Here is a 22290-nt window from a genome sequence, read left to right on the forward strand (position 1 = left end):
GTTGGAAAAATTAAATGAGCAGCATTTCTATTGCAGGATGGAGGATTTTTAATCCTATAGAAGTTGCCATGTGACATTCCTTCCTCCTTTCTCAAAATCTGCTGTAACTCACACTGGCCATTCTGTGTCTTTTAGTTCCACAATAACTTTTCCTGATTTCTTTGTCCTCTGGAATGTGCTTCTCCAGAGGGAACCCCTCCCATCGTGTATTCTACGTCTTTCTTTTCCATCCTGCTATTGTGCTTTAGTGAAGTCCCCCCACAGGAATTAAACCCCCCTTATAGTGGGTGCTGGTAATTGGTAATGCATCTGCAGACTGTGAAGATACTAACTTGTGTGTTATCTATAGATCTTCTAGACAGGGCTCTATTCATGTTATGGGTCCCAGTATTGGATTAGATACAATGATGTCTGCAAATAACCTTTCCCAATTGTATATAAACGTAAAAACACCAAGTTGGAGCTCACCTCACCATACACCACCGAGGAGCACGGACACAGAACCGGAACCAAGGCTGAGAAATAGCGAAAAAAAGTAGATTCACCTCGCAGTGCGTATTTTATTAGGAAACTTGCTTAAAAACCAAACTTTAACATGTTTCGGATCAACATATATTACAGATCCTTCCTCATGACATCAGGAAGGATCTGTAATATATGTTGATCCGAAACATGTTGATGAAATGAGCCTGATGTTTGGTTTTTAAGCAAGTTTCCTAATAAAATACGCACTGCGAGGTGAAGCTGGACAATCTACTTTTTTTCCGCTATTTCTCAATTGTATGTTCCACTAGTTTAAAATGTGCCTGCAGAGATTATTCTTATGATGCCAACTGTAAGTATCTCTGACCAATCTAGTCAATCTAAGGTTGCACTCATTCTAAGTCCTTATTCAGACATGAGTTGATTGTAGTTACAGGAAAATGTGAGATTTCTAGCATCATTTTATGCTGTATGAAATCTGTTGCACCCAGTATCCCCAGTAGTAACATCAATAGAATTCCCATTTCAGAGTACTTACTTCTTTATCTAAAGATTGTATCTTCAACAGTGGGTGGGAGAGAAAGCATTTAGGTGATTATCCTGTCACATTGTCTGAATATGCATCAGGACAGGGCATAGAGTGTGTAGAAAGTTTTCAATAGACTCCAGAAAAGTTTGGTGGATTTGGGCTTTGAGCATACCATAGATATGCATGAGAAAATCTTAAGTGCTGCCTTTGTGGATGGTCTTAAGGATCATCTGGAAAGGTCTAGTATTATCTAATCCTGAGTGAAGTTCACTATAGCCCTCCATTTTGTCCCTCCATTTTGTTGACATTGAATTGAACAAAGGCCTAAGGCGGGCATGGCTGCCTATCAGTCCACCCCACAAGAAGGGGGAAGGAAGACTTTGTATGTACTTGCCCACTTCCTTGCCTGTGGGAGGAGCTACAAATGTTCAGCCCTTCAAGTGCAATGCCAATAGGGAATTAACAATCCAGAATCAAATGCTGGATCCCTATTAACTATACAATCCTTAGGATATGTTTCCATTGCCTCATAGCAAACATGTTCCATGATCTCTTATGGCTAAGGGTAGTATCACATATGTAGGAGTAGATAGTAATGCAATTCCTACTCCTCTCACCAATTTTTCATCGCCTTAAAGATGCACAAATGTAGATCCGACTACTCTGCTGCCTCTGGAGGGAGGGGGGGGGTAGTAGTGCCTTCCCACCTCTAAAACTAGGATTAGGTCTCTATTTCACCAACAGCTCCAGATGAAGGATAGTAGTTTTCCAAATTATGTTGTCTGTTGCACAAATTGATTGGCTAATGTGTATTTCCAAGTTTAAGTTTTCTAGAATCCAGACTGTATAGAAGCAATTCATTCTTTACAATAAGGAGATTGAGTAGTGGTGAAACGAGAGACATGCAGAAAATCCTAAAGCTACAGTTTGAAGATCTACATCAAGTCCTGATAACCACCGCCACTGCTGTCAAATTGGAAGGAGAGACTGATTGGATCTACGTGTCATATTGCAATCAAGTGCCAGGACTATAAGAGCCATAATGTTGTTGCATGTCTTATTGTTTGTTTCATATTATACAAGGGGGAAATCACAGTCAAATCAAATTCCAACAGTGTTATACAGGTCCTTCTAAAAAAATTAGCATATTGTGATAAAGTTCATTATTTTCTGTAATGTACTGATAAACATTAGACTTTCATATATTTTAGATTTATTACACACAACTGAAGTAGTTCAAGCCTTTTATTGCTTTAATATTGATGATTTTGGCATACAGCTCATGAAAACCCAAAATTCCTATCTAAAAAAATTAGCATATTTCATCCGACCAATAAAAGAAAAGTGTTTTTAATACAAAAAAGTCAACCTTCAAATAATTATGTTCAGTTATGCACTCAATACTTGGTCGGGAATCCTTTTGCAGAAATGACTGCTTCAATGCGGCGTGGCATGGAGGCAATCAGCCTGTGGCACTGCTGAGGTGTTATGGAGGCCCAGGATGCTTCGATAGCGGCCTTAAGCTCATCCAGAGTGTTGGGTCTTGCGTCTCTAAACTTTCTCTTCCCAATATCCCACAGATTCTCTATGGGGTTCAGGTCAGGAGAGTTGGCAGGCCAATTGAGCACAGTAATACCATGGTCAGTAAACCATTTACCAGTGGTTTTGGCACTGTGAGCAGGTGCCAGGTCGTGCTGAAAAATGAAATCTTCATCTCCATACAGTTTTTCAGCAGATGGAAGCATGAAGTGCTCCAAAATCTCCTGATAGCTAGCTGCATTGACCCTGCCCTTGATAAAACACAGTGGACCAACACCAGCAGCTGACATGGTACCCCAGACCATAACTGACTGTGGGTACTTGACACTGGACTTCAGGCATTTTGGCATTTCCCTCTCCCCAGTCTTCCTCCAGACTCTGGCACCTGGATTTCCGAATGACATGCAAAATTTGCTTTCATCTGAAAAAAGTACCACTGAGCAACAGTCCAGTGCTGCTTCTCTGTAGTCCAGGTCAGGCGCTTCTGCTGCTGTTTCTGGTTCAAAAGTGGCTTGACCTGGGGAATGCGGCACCTGTAGCCCATTTCCTGCACACGCCTGTACATGGTGGCTCTGGATGTTTCTACTCCAGACTCAGTCCACTGCTTCCGCAGGTCCCCCAAGGTCTGGAATCGGTCCTTCTCCACAATCTTCCTCAGGGTCCGGTCACCTCTTCTCGTTGTGCAGCGTTTTCTGCCACACTTTTTCCTTCCCACAGACTTCCCACTGAGGTGCCTTGATACAGCACTCTGTGAACAGCCTATTCGTTCAGAAATTTCTTTCTGTGTCTTACCCTCTTGCTTGAGGGTGTCAATGATGGCCTTCTGGACAGCAGTCAGGTCGGCAGTCTTACCCATGATTGCGGTTTTGAGTAATGAACCAGGCTGGGAGTTTTTAAAAGCCTCAGGAATCTTTTGCAGGTGTTTAGAGTTAATTAGTTGATTCAGATGATTAGGTTAATAGTTCGTTTAGAGAACCTTTTCATGATATGCAAATTTTTTTAGATAGGAATTTTGGGTTTTCATGAGCTGTATGCCAAAATCATCAATATTAAAACAAGAAAAGGCTTGAACTACTTCAGTTGGTGTGTAATGAATCTAAATATATATGTTTATCAGTACATTACAGAAAATAATGAACTTTATCACAATATGCTAATTTTTTTAGAAGGACCTGTATTATCAAGATGAGCCAGGAACAACTAAGTTGACCTTTTCAGTATAGTGGACTGTAAGATGACAGATAGGACACTTGGTTTTGGTTTGATAAGTATATCTGTGTTACTGGAACTGACCCAGTCTATGGAAATTGTGTTTAAATATGACTATACCAATTGTGGATATTGGAGAGCACTATTCTGAAGTGTTGGGAATATAAACAAGTGGAAACTACCTCTAGAGTCAGTAAAGGTTTGTCCCAAAGGATGACTGTCCTGAAAGGAACACCACCAAACTGTTGTAAACATAATCAGTGTAATTCTCTGTCCCTGTCCATTAGAAATCCTATCCAACAGGATTTGGGGATATATGTTTTAGGAGCATGTGTAAGTGACAAAGATCCTCTAGGTAAATTTAGAATGTTGGTAAGGAAAAAACCTTAAAGTTCAGTTGCATCTGTGGCTAATACATCCTTGCCTATGATTGGCATTAAATATTTGGCCAATTTAAAAATATGAAGACAAACTGGCCTTAGAGACAGGATTTATACAGGAAAGCCCTTTGGTGTTTTCCCTCCAGGATATTATTCTTATATAATTCAGTTGAAAAGAGAAGTAGTGACTCTGATAGTTCCTGACAGTTGGTTTATCAAAATTATCAAAACACAGATATGTGGTGATTGTATGGAGATTTGAAACTAACATCAACAGAGATTTGTGAATTACACCTGTGATGCTGCATAGGGAAAGGTGGAAAAACTGAGCTCTTTTTCAGTAATGACTCTACAGAACTGACTGGTTCTTGACAGCAGAAAAAGGAAGGGTCTAGAAGATCGTTGAAAGTTCCTGCTGCATCTACATTCCAGACAACACTGCCCCTGATGGAAGGATCACCAAGGATCTGAAGAAACTGATGGACTTTATCAAATGAACTGACGGGAAAAATTCTGAAATCAATCACATCTTGGCCAGAACAATTTTTGGGAACTGGTTCAGTGACTATTATGTTTTTAGCATTTGGTTTTAACAGGCTGTTATATAGTTCTCCATCTTAGGAAAATTATATTTAAAAAAAAAAGTTTAATACATCCATGCCCACACTATGTATATGTGCTGTGCCCCTGTCAAATACAAAGATTATTCCATCCTGAAGTAAATGAAACCTTGTTTATGGTTGTAGAGTAAATAGGACAAAGTGAAGGCAAACCTGAAAGGGAGTTGAGGAGACCTGGTGAAGCAATAAGGAAAGTCCAGCTCTTCGCTGTTTAGGGCGTTGAGAGAGTACCTCACTTTGTCTGTTCACCTTTGGTCTATTTTACGCAAAAGGAGGGATTTGTGAGAGATAGGTTTTATTTCTCTACATATAATTAGAACATTCTGTAGTACACATTTTTGCAAACCAGACGTGTGAGCCTTGTGTGCATTTCTTTATCTTAAGGACACTAGGGGAGAGGGAGTTATGTTTCCATTTTTGAATGTGCCAATGAAACTCGGATAAAATCGGCAAGCTAATCCTATTTTGTCAAGAAGCCAATAGTCTTTTCTTAAGGAATATCCCTTTTGTAATGTCATGTCTGCTATTTAAGTGAATGTAACTTGCATAAAAGCTCTCTGGCTCAGGGGGACGAGGAAGTGCTTTTCCATTAAACCAACTTGTGTGTCTGGTCTCATTATAAAGCAGTATGGAACCCGCATACTTATACTTCTAATTGATTTAGCACCACACAAAGAAGAAGAGAATTGCATGAATTGCAATAACACCAACATCTACGGGTGGGAAAAAAAAGTCACCACCTTACCTGAACCCAATATCTGCCCACTATCTCTCAAAGAGCCTATGAAGTTAGGAACTATCATGTCTACTCAGGATTTCAAAACCTATTGGAAAAGGTGGGGATTGTCCTTCTATTGTGGAGATGCTGATTATTAGTCAGGGGATTGCCCCAAGTGTCCCAAGCCAGAAAAGCTCCAACATCTAGGTGCTTCCTAGTTTGTTTTCGGCTTTGCGCTGTGGCTGCTGTTCCTGCTTATATCAACTCTCCTTGTAATTGACCTTGGCTAGTTTCTGGATTAACCTCTCATGTACTAGGTTTATCTGGTCTATTTTTCCTGGTTTTGACTCTACTTCCTTATTACCTTTTGTACCTCCCTGGTTATTCTGGTAGGTCTGCCACTTGTGTGCCTGCACCAGCTTTCTGTTAACAGCTCTACAAACATAACCTGTGTCCCTAGCAGCAAAGTCCAGACAATGACCTTAGTACTCCCTATAATATGCTCTACAGTCTGCTCTATAGTTTCATGGGAACTACGTGATTTGTGCCTGTGATATGCTGTCAGGTTTAGCAGTGTTACAAGAACAGATATACCTGTACATGCAGCAGGGATTCGGAGCACAGGGGTAGTAAAGCAAGACCTATTCGAAATCCCCCCTTAACTCTATTCACATTCTAAGATGGGTTTCTGGCAGACATTATGTTGGCTGTAGCACAGGTCTGTTCTGGCCCCAATTCTATGCTTCTGGAAAAACACAGATCTAGTGTAGATTAGTTCTAAACTTAGCCTATAGCCTACATTTAGCTCATAGACCCCTTGGGTCATTATTTCTAAATCAATATAATACATTACAATATATTACATATTTTTTGCAGTGTAGTATACTAGTGATCATATCCATAAGTGGTAGAGTACCCTAGGAGGACTTTCAAAGACGATTAAAAATAGATAAACAGTAAAATTTTTAAAATATAAAAATGCATTATGTCAAAACATGAAAACAAATAATTATTATTGTGATGTCTGTAACCACTTAAAATATAAAATTATATTGAAACCTTTAAAAAATAAAAATGGAACAATTGCTATTTTTGATTATCCTGCCTCATCATATATTCACCATATAGAAGATCATGTATTCACCATATAACCTACTGCCAATTCCAGCTCTACCACTCTGGTCCACATGTCTAGTATATGTTTACAGGATACAGTGGAAATATATTTAGATATAGCAACTAGGGTTGAGCGAATTGAAGTATTCAAAGTGGACTTCGATACGAATTTCTGAAAATATCGGATTTGCTGTGAAGCTGAATTTTCTCGTGCTGTCAGTGTGACAATACATTCTGGAGCTGTAAGTGTTACATATGGAACCATCATAAATCAATGAATAAAACAATGCAACCCCATCAGTGCTGGGAGGTCAGGATGGGAGCTGCGGCATACTCACGCTGCAAGTCTCATGCGTGGAACAACTCACTCGTCTGAAAGTGGCTTTCGGCTAGTGGTTCAGTAATTAAAAAAAACTATGAAAATAAATAAATAAATAATGAAACTGGCCTGGACACAAATGATGGTGCCTCTAGAAAAGATTGAAAATAATTTGACCATAGGGACATGTTAAACTAAGGTGTGTCCTGTATAGGTGTCTTCAAACTTGTACAGTAATCAATCAGTCTGCCTATTTAACCCTTCAATGACTGGGGCATTTTCCATTTTTTATTTTATTTTTTATTCCAGCACTCCCAAAGCCATAACTTTTTTTTACTTTCATTTCATTCACATAGCCATATGAGGCCTTGTTTGTTGCGGATGGAATTAAAAATAAATAAAAAAAAACACTTTCTTTAACTTAAGGGTACCAGCAATTTTGTTCATGTCTATAACATCACAGGAAATAAGAAAGAGCTAGATGGACACAGTCATGTGACCACAGCCCAGAATTTATAGTGGTATGAGCTACGAATAACGTAATAAAAGTTGCCTAAGAATTCTTCTATATTTAAACTGCTTCTGGGATGTCTCTATCTGCTAGTCAAATATCATACAAAATAAATATTTGAGCCAAGGATATTATTCCTACCAGATACATCATTTTTTTTGCAAATGAAGAATTCCTTATTTAAACATTTTGCATAATGAAAGCAGGTACGGTTTTCTAAACAGCAAATTCTAGAAGATTTCATTAAATGAATCAATAAATGCCAATGAATCTGGTTAAAGGAAACATCTTTTATCATCTTTTAGTTTTGTAACTAAACCATTTATTATAGTCAGTAAAGCCGTTACAATGATGGAATTTGAATTTACTTTTCTATAATTCATATAAACGTGCCACATGTTGTTTTTGTTGTCAGAACAGGTTGCTACAGCAAACCCATTCAGGATTTTAACCATCAGTATAATTTTCTTGTACAAGTTGTGAAAATACCAAATGAATATATGTTTTTCTTGGCCTATGGGCGCCTTTTGGGAAAACATATTTTAATGTGCATATTTTTTAAAATAAATTTCATTTAACTTTATTTATAGATTTTTATTTTAGTCCCCTTATGCGACATTACAATGCAATCTTCTAATTGACGATATATTGCCGTGGCAAACTCAGTATACCATAGCATTATTGCCTATCAGTGAAAAACTGGCAGGCAATTCATAAGGTCAAGACTATGGCAAGGACTAATAGGCATGCTGCTATGAGCAACAGGGAACTCTTGGCTGGGATGGAGGTAAATCCAAACTTGGCCATCGCAGCGGGATGTACCGAATGCTGTCTTTCATAGCCAACACAGGCTACGGGTGGCTGAAACACAGTTTCTGATTCATTTCTAGGAAGGGATTAATGATGGGCCTCTACTTATGTGTGTGATGTGCTTGTACCACAGACTAAAATTTGCCAGGCAGCCTTTGTGAAATGTCCCTGAGGGTTATATTACCAATTTATTCCACTTCATGGTAATAACTCTCAGCCGTGCATACCTTTTCATTCATTCCATGATTCATCTCTTTCAACACATCTGTCTTTTGGCCTTGGGTCAGGCCTTTCTGCGTCAACATTAGTAGACACCTGTTTAACAATATATTCTCAAGACTGCTGGGCATTTCCTTCCTTTCCACTCCATAGTTGCTTGCAATAATTTATAATTGCCTGAGAGAATACACTAATTGAGTTTGCTTCTACATTACAAGACATACATTAAATGGTTATTTCATTAGCAAAAAAGTGGCCATGACACACCTGATTTAAAAAATAAAATAAAAATGTTTGAATATACCTATGCTGTGCCTGGATCCCACCTTCATAAAAAGATGATCTGATCCTTTTGCATGATTACATTTCTGCACATGGTACTATATTGGTGGAATTACAGCATCACATTTATGAAAAAGTGTTGTACCATCATTCTTAAACGATAGTCCTCTGAGGGTGCATTATATTGTTTTAACCAAGCAAATGTTTTCTGGTTTGTAACCAAACACATTTTTTATCTTCATTATAAATAATCCTGGATAAGATAAATTGTATGTTATAAATATAGAGTTTTAACCCCTTAAGGACCCTGGGATTTTCCATTTTTGCGTTTTTGTTTTTCACTCCCCGCCTTCCCATAGTCCTAACTTTTTTATTTTTCCATTCACATAGCCTTATGAGTTTTTTGGAGGACAAGTTGTATTTTACAATGGAACCATTTACGGTTGCATACCATGTAGTAGGAAGTGGGGAAAAAATTCCAAATGGGGTAGAATTGGGAAAAAATGCAATTCTGATAAAGGTTTTAATTTTAAATTTTTTTACACTGTACACTATGCGGTAAACTGTCTGTTGTCTTCATTCTCCAGGTCAGTACAATTACAACGATACCACACTTGTATAATGTTTCTTGTGTTTTAATATTTTTTTATAACCATATTCTGACCCCTATAACTTTTTTAATAGTTATGTGCACGGGGCTGTGTGAGGGCTCATTTTTAGCGGGACAATCTGTCATTTTCAATGATACAAAATTGAAATGTGTGCAAGTTTTTGATCACATTTTATTAAAAAAAAATATTGGGCAGTTGAAGTGACTAAAAATGGAAAAAAAAAATTCAGTTACGCCATTTGCTTAATGCCAGTAATATTGTTATTTTTAAAATTATAGGCATATTTGAATACAGCGATGCCCATGATGTTTATTTTTTTTATTTTTATTTTATTTTTTTAAGGAAAGGGGGGTGATTTGAACTTGTATTTATTTTATTTATTTTTTATATTTAAGTCACCTTGGGTGACAATAACTGGCAATCATTAGATTGCCTATTTTGTTCATTGATGTCTATATAGACAACATTGAACACTTAATTTGCACTATACCAATACAATGCTGCCACCTAGTGGCCTGTATTGGTATAGTCATCTAATAGGCACCGAAGCCTGCTTGAGGCTTCAGCCTGATAGATCAATGTAACAGGGTCCCCGATCTCAGCCGGGGAACGCTGTTACTGGAGCGGAAGTGCACGACTCCTGCTTCCGGACTGCACAGATGCCGTGGTCCAATTTTACAACGACATCTGAAAGTGAAAATGTATGCCATCAGCCTTATGGCTGATGGCATACATGTGCTGCGGGCGCCTGCGGGAAACCTGGTGGCTATGGCACCCGCTACATGTGCAAGTGGGCACCATGTTTGGGGAACGTACTTCCGTCATACATGTACGGCGGAGGTCCGTAAAGGGTTCAAATACATTGGGCTAACAGATCATAAATGGCTTCATTACGGAAGCATCCTGGCTCAAAATCTTGGCATTTTCCACTGGATACTGTATGGATGGAGAAAATCTTTCTTTGAGGCATTGTTTATAGGGGAGAACAGCTCTGTACAAACAGGATTCCCCAAAAGTTGGGACACTAAACAAATTGTGAATAAAAACTGAATGCAATGATGTGGAGATAGCAAATGTCAATATTTTATTTGTAATAGAACGTATATGACAGATCAAACATTTAATCCGAGTAAATGTATCATTTTAAAGTAAAAATAAGTTGATTCAAATTTTCGCGGTGTCAACAAATCCCCAAAAAGTTGGGACAAGTAGCAATAAGAGGCTGGAAAAAGTAAATTTGAGCATAACGAAGAGCTGGAAGACCAAATAACACTAATTTGGTCAATTGGCAATATGATTGGGTATAAAAAGAGCTTCTCAGAGTGGCAGTGTCTCTCAGAAGCCAAGATGGGTAGAGGATTACCAATTCCCACAATGTTGCGCAGAAAGATAGTGAAGCAATATCAAAGGTGTTACCCAGCGAAAAATTGCAAAGACTTTGCATCTATCATCATCAACTGTGCATAACATCATCCGAAGATTCAGAGAATCTGGAACAATCTCTGTGCGTAAGGGTCAAGGCCGTAAAACCATACTGGATGCCCGTGAACTCCGGGCCCTTAAATGACACTGCACCACAAACAGGAGTGCTACTGTAAAGGAAATCACAGGAAATCACAGAATGGGCTCAGGAATACTTCCAGAAACCATTGCCAGTGAACACAATCCACCGTGCCATCCGCCGTTGCCAGCTGAAACTCTACAGTGCAAAGAAGAAGCCATTTCTAAGCAAGATCCACAAGCTCAGGCGTTTTCACTGGACCAGGGATCATTTAAAATGGAGTGTGGCAAAATGGAAGACTGTTCTGTGGTCAGAAGAGTCACGATTCGAAGTTCTTTTTGGAAATCTGGGACGCCATGTCATCCGGACCAAAGAGGACAAGGACAACCCAAGTTGTTATCAACGCTCAGTTCAGAAGCCTGCATCTCTGATGGTATGGGGTTGCATGAGTGCGTGTGGCATGGGCAGCTTGCATGTCTGGAAAGGCACCATCAATGCAGAAAAATATATTTAGGTTCTAGAACAACATATGCTCCCATCCAGACGTCATCTCTTTCAGGGAAGACCCTGCATTTTTCAACAAGATAATGCCAGACCACATTCTGCCTCAATCACAACATCATGGCTACGTAGGCGAAGGATCCCGGTACAGAAATGGCCAGTCTGCAGTCCAGATCTTTCACCTATAGAGAACATTTGGCGCATCATAAAGAGGAAGGTGCAACAAAGAAGGCCCAAGATGATTGAACAGTTAGAGGCCTGTATTAGACAAGAATGGAGAGCATTCTAAACTTGAGATACTGGTCTCCTCGGTCCCCAGACAGTCTGTTGAGTGTTGTAAGAAGAAGGGGAGATGCCACACAGTGGTGAAAATGGCCTTGTCCCAACTTTTTGGGGATTTGTTGACACCATGAAATTCTGATTCAACATATTTTTCCCTTTAAAATGGTAAATTTTCTCAGTTTAAACTTTTGTTCCGTGATTTATGTTCTATTCTGAATAAAATATTAGAAGTTGGCACCTTCACATCATTGCATTCAGTTTTTATTCACGATGTGTATAGTGTCCCAACTTTTTTGGAATCCGGTTTGTACATATGGAACTCAATGGAATGGTTGACAATTTCTGTATTGCAAAGGGTGAAATCATGGTTAAAATCAGCTAAATTTTCCCAAGTTAAGAGCTCATGCACATGACCGTATATATTTTGCGGTCCGCAAAAAATACAGAAGAGGTCCGTGTGCATTACGTATTTTGCGGAACTGAACAGCTGGCCCTTAATAGAACAGAAATATAATAGAACAGTACTGTCCTTGTCCGTAAAGCGGACAATAATAAGACATGTACATGCGGAAACGGAATGCACTCTGAGTAACTTCAATTTTTTGTGCAGACCCATTGAAATGAATGGTTTCCCATATGGCCCACAAAAAATCCAGAACGGATGCGGAAAGGAAATAAGTTTGTGTGCATAAGCACACAGCCAGTGTTCGGTCAGTGATTTCCATCAGTGACTTTGAGATAAAACTAGGTGTGGCTCTAAAGAAAGAACAAATCTTTCCCTTAGGCCAAGTTCACACTTCAGTTATTTGCTCAGTTTTTGCCATCAGTTAGGCCTCATGCACACGGATGTTGATTGGCCGTTCTGTGCATTGGGGAATGCAATTTGCGGTCACCAAAGCACAGGCAACATGCATGCGGATTCCGCAGATGGATCCAGACACATTTAACTTGAATGGGTCATGCACTACTTTTTTGCGGTGCAGAGGCTAGGGTGGCCACTCAGGCCACCCTCAAAAGACTGTCTGCAAAACCCCGCCCCCGGCTCCACTAAGCACAGTGCTGCTGTCTGAGTGTGAGCTGTTCAAAAGGACAACCCTGCGTCCAGCACAGGGCCTGGACAGAGGACAGGGAGTCTGAAAACCGGCACGGTAGCAGAGACATGGATAGAAACCCTACTGAAGCACTCTGTAGTGCCTCTGTGGGGTTCCGTGCCTCCATTCTACATCGGACCTTCCAGATTACGGTGTGCACAAGCCCGGTGCCCGCATACAGTGGTGTGCCTAGGGTGTTTGGCACCCGGGGTGGGTCCTTGCTCTGGCACCCCCCAATATTTTAAAAAACTTGTACCCCATCACAGTAGTATTGCCCTCATTGTACAACCTTCCCAGTAGTTTTGTACAGATGTGTGCCCTCTCACAGTTATTCCCACATTGTGCCCCCCTCACAGTAGTTATGCCCTCTCTGTGCCCCTTTCACAGTTGTTATTCACTCTTTGTGCCCCCTTCACAGTAATAATCCCCATTTTGCCCCCTTCATAGTAATAATACCCATTGTGGCCCCTTCATAGTAATAATCCCCATTGTGGTCCCTTCATAGTAATAATCCCCTTTGTGACCCCTTCATAGTAATAATCCCCATTGTGACCCCTTTATAGTAATAATCCCCATTGTGCCCCTTTATAGTAATAATGCCCACTGTGCCTATTTCATAGTAATAGTGGTCATTGTGCCCCCTTAACAGTAATAATGCTCATTGTGCCCTTTTTAACCCTTTCACCCTGTAGAGGTTTATTAATTTTTAGCGTTTTCAATTTGCGCTCCATGCCTTCCCAGAGCCATAAAAAAAAAAAATTATTTGTCTGTTCACACAACCATATGAGGGCTTGTCTTTTTCAGGACAAGTTGTACTTTCCAACGCCACCATTTAATATTGCACATGATGTAGTGGAAAGCGGTAAAAAAATTCCAAATGGGGTGAAATTCCCCCCAAAAAAGCAATTCCACCACAGTTTTATATGTTTTTTATTTACAACGTTCGATGTGCGATAAAACTGACTAGTTACTTTTATTCTACAGGTCAGTACGAATTTGGCGATACCTTTATATGAATAGTTTTTCTTGCGTTGTGACCAAAAATTAAAAAGTGGGAAAAAAATCATTAATTTTTTTGTCGCCAGATTTTTGTAATTAGAATTAGAATTAGAAAATGAAGCGACCAAAAACGCCAACTCAGCCATTTGGATGCATTTTTCCGTTTTGCTGTTTGCTGTATGGGAAATATATTTTTATCTTTTTATACTATGTGCGTTTTTGCACATCGTGACACCCATGATGTGTATTTTAAAAAAATGTTTAGTTCTTTTATTCTTATTTTGGTTAAAGGGGGGTGATTTGAATTTCTATTTTTGTATTTTTATTTTTTTACACTTCTTTTTTATACACTTTTTTATAGTTCCCATAGGGAACTATAACATTCAATCATCTGATTGCTATTTTCATGGACTCCAATGCACTAGCATTGGAATCTATTATGATTTTACTAGTTTCCTATGGAGCCCTATTACAGAGGCTGATGCACACACGCTCCGGCTCCTCCGTTCGCCACACCGGGGAGCTGGCGCACCACCGAAAGCACACGTTTTATGTTTTCAGCACGCTCAGATGCCGTGGTCAGGATTGACCACGGCATCTGAGGGGTTAAATGTCCGCGATAGGCATTAATGCCGGTTGCAGACATGAGCTGCTGATGTCTGCTATAAGAAGCAGGAGGCCACCCGCGGCAATGGCGCCTGCTCTGCTCATGAGCGGGCGCCATCTTTATAGCCAATGCCATCTGTGTCGGTTTTGGTTCACAATCACTGATGGAAATCACTGACCAAAATACTGATATGTGAATAAGGACTCATGCGGTTCTCATTTATCAAAACTGTCTAATGGGAATATATCTGTAAAGAATAAATCAAGGCAACTGGACGTACTGTAGATTTCTTGAAAACGTTTCACTCGTTCTTCCAACGAGCTTTGTCAATTCTGAGTGATTGTACAAAAATTCTGGGAATAAATATGTAACTGAATCCACATCTGGTAATCATACCCAGCATTGGGTCAAATGTGTTGATTCCATTATCCTAATTGGAGTCAGTAGGTGATAAAGACTTCCCAGAAAAAGGTGTCAAGACAGCATTATACGTGTCTAATGGGAAAACTGCCTTAGTTGTCCATAGCAACTAATGTTGATCGAGCACCAAAGTGCTTGGGTGCTCAAGTAGAGCAACTTGAGATATTTGGGTGCTCTACCGAGCACCCGAGCACAATGTAAGTCATTGGGAGAACCCGAGCATAACGTTAGAACACACGTCCCAGATTAGGAATGCCAGAGTGGTGTAATGGCCTATAATGTCTCCATACTGTTGTGCTAGTTGCGTCACGGGGTCTCCTGCCTGGGTACGGCCGGACTTCTGGGTCCTGGCTCACTTGTAATAAATTTGAGTGTAGTGATAGTAGGAGTAATAGAGGAATTTTGCAGAAGAAATGATGTCCAGACCTTTAGATGAAGTTCAAATGCTGCTTTACTTGAAATAACTTGCATTCAAGCAGTATACGGTTTTGGTCTCTTGGCCCCAGCAGGTTTTGGCAACCATTGGCAGGAATGAGTACTTCTGCTTTAAATGTGGAGCTTGCAGGATAAAACGTCTGCTTAGTAGCTCTGTAACTAAGGCAGGATTAGCTTCTGCACTTATCTGGTACCTTCTGCTGTGTGGAGACAGATTAGCTGAGGAGGAATTGGCTTCTCCTAGGACTCTGGAGTTATCTCACAGACGGATGCTTTCTTCCTGGAACTCTGGAGGTTGTCTGTAGGTTCTGCTTTCCTCATCCAGCAGAGCTGAAGGTGCTCAAGCTGGGCATATGGCCAAGTCTCAGCCAAGACTAGGTCCTTGCTGTCTTCCCTATGCATGGTGGTAACTAAATTTGTCTCTGTTTTTCCCCTCTCTTACTGCAGGAAGAGGGACTAGCCCACCTCTCCACAGAGGAGGAACTAAGCTGGAATAATCCAGATACACTAAACTATCGATTGTACCTGCAAATGGGTTGCTGACACCTACTGGTAACCAGGCTAATTACATGTACAATTGCATTTAGCATAGTTTTGTATGCACATTTGTGGAGGACATACTGTAAGCAAAATCACATAAGAAGACCGTATAAAGGCCCTTAGAAGATAGTAGCTTGGTAGTGGAGTGTAGTAACACAACTCTGGGGTGTTACACATCATACACACCCTTGATGGCCTGCTGGTGACCCTCATAAACATTAGGAGCAAGGGCCTGCTGGTGACCCTCTAAAACATTAGGGGCGAGGGCCTGCTGCTGATCTGATCTTCTAAAACATTAGGGGTGATCTTCTGCTGCTGAGCTGACTCTCTAAAACACTAGGGGCGAATGCCTGCTGCTGAGCTGACCATCTAAAACATCATGGGCGAGGGCCTGCTGCCAAGCTAACCATCTAAAACATTATAGGCGAGGGCCTGCTGCTGATGATCTGACCATGGAAAAAAATATGGGCGAGGGCCTGCTGCGGAGCTGACCATCTAAAACATTAGGGGTGAGGATCTGCTGCCGAGCTGACTCTTTTTAAAACCTTAAGGGCGAGTGCCGGCTGCTGATCTGACCATTGAAAAAATTATGGGTGAGGGCCTGCTGCTGAGCTGACTCTATAAAACATTAGTGGCGAGTGCCTGCTGCTGATCTGACCATCGAAAAAATTATGTTTGAGGGCCTGCTGATGAGCTGACCCTCTAAAACATTAGGAGTGAGGGCCGCCTAATAAGCATGTTGATATGATGGAGGAGGAGGATGAGAAAAGGAAGATTGAACCATGCACCCTTTTTTGTGGTGGAAGGGGAATATAGTGTATTCAATACAACATAAAAGCCTTTCCTCTGGTGGAGTAGAGTAGTCAGGGGCAATCCAGGCCTTGTTTATTTTGATAAGAGTCAACCGGTCAGCATTTTCAGTTGACAGGCAGATGCGCTTATCAGTTATTATGCCCCCAACAGCACTAAATACCCGCTCTGACAAAACGCTGGCAGCAGGGCAGGCCAGCACCTCCAAGGCGTAGAGAGCCAGTTCATGCCACGTGTCCAGGTTGGACACCCAATAGTTGTAAGGCACAGAGGGATCATTGAGGACGCAGACACGGACAGTAGGCCACGCATCAGGGTGAGGGTGCTGGCGGGGTGTCATGAAACTGTCCCAGGCCTTGGAGAGTGTTGCCCTACCTCTGTTGGAACTGCTGTGTGTTCCCCTCGTCTCCCCTCCTCGGTTGCCCAAGAAACTACGGACTCTGCCGCCAGCGTTGTGAGATGTACATTTTTGGAACAATTTTTCCACAAGGACCTTCTGGTATTGCACCATTTTTGCTAGTCCTCTCCATCACAGGAATGAGAGATGAGAAGTTCTCTTTGTAGCAGGGGTCGAGAAGAGTGAACAAGCAGTAATCGGGGTTGGTCAAAATACGCATAATGCGAGGGTCACGGGAAAGGCAGCATAACATAAAGTTAGCCCAAAACAAACAAGATGTCGCTGTCCTCATCAGGAGGATGCCTCTCAATATCCTTATCCTCTTTCTCCTCTACGACCCATCCACGCTTAACAGATGGAATAAACCTTCTATGGGTACTACCCTCTGTAGCGGGGGCGACCGTATCCTGCTCCTCCTCCTCCTCCTCATCATGCAATTTGTGCTGAGAAGCAGAACTGAGGGTGGTCTGGCTATCACCCTGTGTACTGTCTTCCCCTATTTCCACCTCTTCCACCTCAAAGTGTCTGCCTTCATTGTGAGCAGCCAGTGTTTCAGTAGACACAGAAGTGGAATGGTTATGCTGATAATAGCAGCATCGCCGCTCACTATCTGTGTTGATTCCTCAAAGTTGCGTAAAACCTCACAGAGGTCAGACATCCATGCCCACTCGTCACTTGTGAAGAGCGGAGGGCTGACTGGAAAGACAACGACCATGTTGCAGCTGGTATTCCACTATTGCCCTCTGCTGCTCACAAAGCCTGGCCAACATGTGGAATGTGTAGTTCCAGCACATGCTCACGTCACAGAACAGTCTGTGAGCTGGCAATTGCAAGCAATGCTGCAGTGCTGCCAAACCGGCGGCAGCTGTAGATGACTTTTGGAAATGGGCACACACGTGACACACCTTCACCAGTAGCTCAGGCAAATTGGGGTAGGTTTTGAGAAACTGCTGAACCACTAAATTTCATATGTGGGCTAGGCATGGTATGTGTGTTAGCTTGCTGAGCTCCAAAGCCGCCACCAAGTTATGGCCATTATCAGACTTAACCATGCCTGGTTGTAGTTTGAGTGGCGAGAGCCACAGCTCAGTCTGGTCCCTCATACCCTGAAATAAGTTTCAGCACTGCCTGTTGCCGCTTCCCCACTGCAGTGCTACACTGTTTCCAGCTACTGACTGATGCTGCAAGATGACAATTCAGAGGTGGAAGTGGGGGAGGAGGTGGAGGAGAAGGGGGGGTTGCAGCCACTAATGTAGGTGGTGGCGGAAATCCTGATGGACAGGGTGGTGCTTAACCGACTGGAAGCATTATCTGCTGCAATCCAACCGACCACCTGCTCGCAATTGTCTGACTTCGAGAGTGGTGTCCTGCGCCGCCCTGCAAACTGGGACATGAACTAGGTATCGTGGATGAGTGTGTTTCTTGTGCTCTGCCAGTAGGCCAAGGCCTCTGCGTGCTCCATCAGCAGCACCGCCACCTCCCCGTCCCTTACTGTTCGCCTTCATCATATTAAATGGTATATATGCTTGCAAGTATGTCACACATACAGTAGTGCAGTTATTTTAAGTTTATCCTCAAATGAATTACAGTCAATGTCACTGATATTTGGGATGCAGAAACGTTATACAGGAGAGTTACCACAGTAATGACGCTGCTGTCAACAGCGGCTAAGAAAAAAATTACAGTCAATGTCACAGATATTTGGGATTCGGAAACGTTATACAGGAGATGTAGCGCAGGTAATGTCAATTTCCGCAGTGTCTACGGAAAAAGTACACTGTATGTCACAGATATTTTTAGGATGCGGAAACGTTACACAGGAGATGTAGCGCAGGTAATGTCACTGTCCGCAGCGTCTACGGAAAAAGTACACTGGATGTCACAGATATTTTTAGGATGCGCAAACGTTATACAGGAGATGTAGCGCAGATAATGTCACTGTCCGCAGCATCTACGGAAAAAGTACACTGGATGTCACAGATATTTTTAGGATGCGCAAATGTTATACAGGAGATGTAGCGCAGATAATGTCACTGTCCGCAGCATCTACGGAAAAAGTACACTGGGTGTCACAAATATTTTTAGTATGCACATACGTTAAACAGGAGATGTAGCGCAGATAATGTCTCTGTCCGCAGCGTCTACGGAAAAAGTACACTGGATGTCACAGATATTTTTAGGATGCGCAAACGTTATACAGAAGATGTAGCACAGGTAATGTCACTGTCCGCAGCGTCTACGGAAAAAGTACACTGGGTGTCACAGATATTTTTAGGATGCGCAAACGTTATACAGGAGATGTAGCGCAGGTAATGTCACTGTCCGCAGCGTCTACGGAAAAAGTACAGTAAATGTCACAGATATTTTTAGGCTCCGCACACGTTAGACAGGAGATGTAGCGCAGATAATGTCTCTGTCCGCAGCGTCTACTGAAAAAGTACACTGGATGTCAAAGATATTTTTAGGCTCCGTACACGTTAGACAGGAGATGTAGAGCAGATAATGTCGCTGTCTGCAGCGGACAAACAATTGCAAGCTATTTAGCGCAGGTTGCGCTAAAAATATATATTGCTGCCAGATACAACAATAGCCCTTAAAAGGACTTTTGGGTCTCTACAATTGCACGCAATTTAACGCAGGTTGCGCTAAAAATTTATATTGTTGCCAGACACAATAGTCCTTAAAAGGACTTTTGGGTCTCCAACACCAACCCTGCCTAACAAAAAAATTCAATTCAATTCCCTACACTATCTGTCCCTTCTACAGCACTGCTCTCGATGACTAAGACTGAGCTGAACCACGTCATCGGGTGCTTTATAGCACCCAATGACGCGTTCCGGCCAGCAAATCACTGTAATGTCAGTAACCAACATGTCTATGGCGTCACAGTGAGTGGCAGCACTTATCTGCACGTTTATTGACTCCGTAGCAGCCACAAACGTTCGGGGAGGAGACTCGAGCATCGAGCTCGAGCACACGCAGTATTCGGCCGAACACAGTCATGTGCCGAGCATCGCAATGCTCGAGCCGAACTGGTGTTCAGCCGAGCATGCTCTCTCAACACTAATAGCAACCAATCCGAGGCCACCCTTAATTTTTTCAGAACATTTTAAGAAATTAAAGGTGAGCTCTCATTGGTTGCTATGGGCAACTACAACAGTTTTCCTGTTAGGGAGTTTTGCTAAATGAGGCCAATTGACTTGAATGGGTCCACAATCCACAAGATACAATGGAAGATAGGACTTTGCCTTTCTTTTGCGGAGTGGAGGCACGGATCGGAAGTCCATGGAAGCACTATGAAGCGCTTCTGTGAGCTTTCTGGTCCGTGTCTCTGCACTGGAAAAAAGATAGAACATGTTCTATCTTTCATACCCATTCAAGTTAGTAGGTTTGTGGTCCATAGCGCATGCACGGAGACCTTACATTCACCTGCAAAAGTCCTAAGGGCTCATGCCCATGAGCATGTGCTCTCCGTGCAGAGAGTTGAATGGGTCCACAATCCGCAACCAAACATAGAACTTCACCATCTTTTGCAGAGCAGAGGCTCGAATCGGAAGCCCAAGGAAGCACTATGAAATGCTTACGTCGGCTTCCCATTCATGCCTCTGCAACGCAAAAAGATAGAACATGTTCCATCTTTGGTTGTATGTTGCAGATCACAGACCCATTCAAGTCAGTGGGTATGCATCCGCAAACGGAGTGCACACGGCAAGTGCCCGTGCACTGCGGATGCTTTTTGCGGTCCACCGCATGGGCACTAAGTGTTGACGCTCATGGGCATGAGCCTAAAGGCCGCTTTCAGATGAGTGTATTTACAGTTGCAATAAAAAGTATTGCCCTTTGGAATGATATGGATTTCTGCACAAATTGGTCATAAAATGTGATCTGATCTTCATCTAAGTCACAACAATAGACAATCACAGTCTGCTTAAACTAATAACACACAAATAATTAAATGTTATCATGTTTTTATTGAATGCACCATGTAAACATTCACCATGTAAACATTCACTGTGCAGGTGTAAAAAATATGTGAACCCCTAGACTAATGACATCTCCAGCTAATTGGAGTGAGGTGAGTCCAATCAATGAGATGAGATTGGAGCTGTTGGTTACAGCTGCCCTACCCTATAAAACACACACACCAGTTCTGGGTTTGCTTTTCACAAGAAGCATTGCCTGATGTGAATGATGCCTCGCACAAAAAAGCTCTCAGAAGACCTACAATTAAGAATTGTTGACTTGCATAAAGGGTTATAAAAGTATCTCCAAAAGCCTTGCTGTTCCTCAGTCCACGGTAAGACAAATTGTCTATAAATGTAGAAAGTTCAGCACTGCTGCCACTCTCCCTAAGAGTGGCCGTCCTATAAAGATCTGTTTAATGAGGTGAAGAAGAATCCTAGAGTATCAGCTAAAGACTTACAATAGTCTCTGGCATATGCTAACATCCCTGTTAGCAAATCTACGATACGTAAAACACTAAACAAGAATGGATTTCATGGGAGGATACCACAGAGGAAGCCACTGCTGTCCCAAAAAAACATTGCTGCACGTTTAGGCCTCTTTCACACGGCCATTGCGGAAACATGTGCGGGTGCGTTGCGGGAACACCCGCGATTTTTCCACGCGAGTGCAAAACATTGTCATGCGTTTTGCACTCGCGTGAGAAAAATCGCACATGTTTGGTACCCAAACCTGAACTTATTCTGTAGATTGTATTATTTTCCCTTATAACATGGTTATAAGGGAAAATAATAGCATTCTGAATACAGAATGCATAGTAAAATAGTGCTGGAGGGGTTACATTTTTTTTTAAACTCACCTAAGTCCACTTGTTCGCGTAGCCGGCATCTCCTTCTGTCTTCATCTTAGCTTTTTGTAGCAACAAGGACCTTTGGTGACGTCACAGTCATCACATGATCCATCACATTGGTAAAGGATCATGTGATGGATCATGTGATGACTGTGACATCACCAAAGGTCCTTGTTGCTACATAAAGCTAAGATGAAGACAGAAGGAGATGCCGGCTATGCGAACAAGTGGACTAAGGTGAGTTAAAATATTTTAAAAAAAATGTAACCCCTCCAGCCCTATTTTACTATGCATTCTGTATTCAGAATGCTATTATTTTCCCTTATAACCATGTTATAAGGGAAAATAATAATGATCGGGTCTCCATCCCGATCGTCTCCTAGCAACCGTGCGTGAAAATCGCACCGCATCCGCACTTGCTTGCGGATGCTTGCGATTTTCACGCAAGCCCATTCATTTCTATGGGGCCTGCGTTACGTGAAAAACGCAGAATATAGAGCATGCTGCGATTTTCACGCAACGCACAAGTGATGCGTGAAAATCACCGC

The sequence above is a fragment of the Bufo gargarizans genome, chromosome 1, assembly GCF_014858855.1.
Source record: "Bufo gargarizans isolate SCDJY-AF-19 chromosome 1, ASM1485885v1, whole genome shotgun sequence".
NCBI classification, from domain to species: Eukaryota; Metazoa; Chordata; class Amphibia; order Anura; family Bufonidae; genus Bufo; species Bufo gargarizans.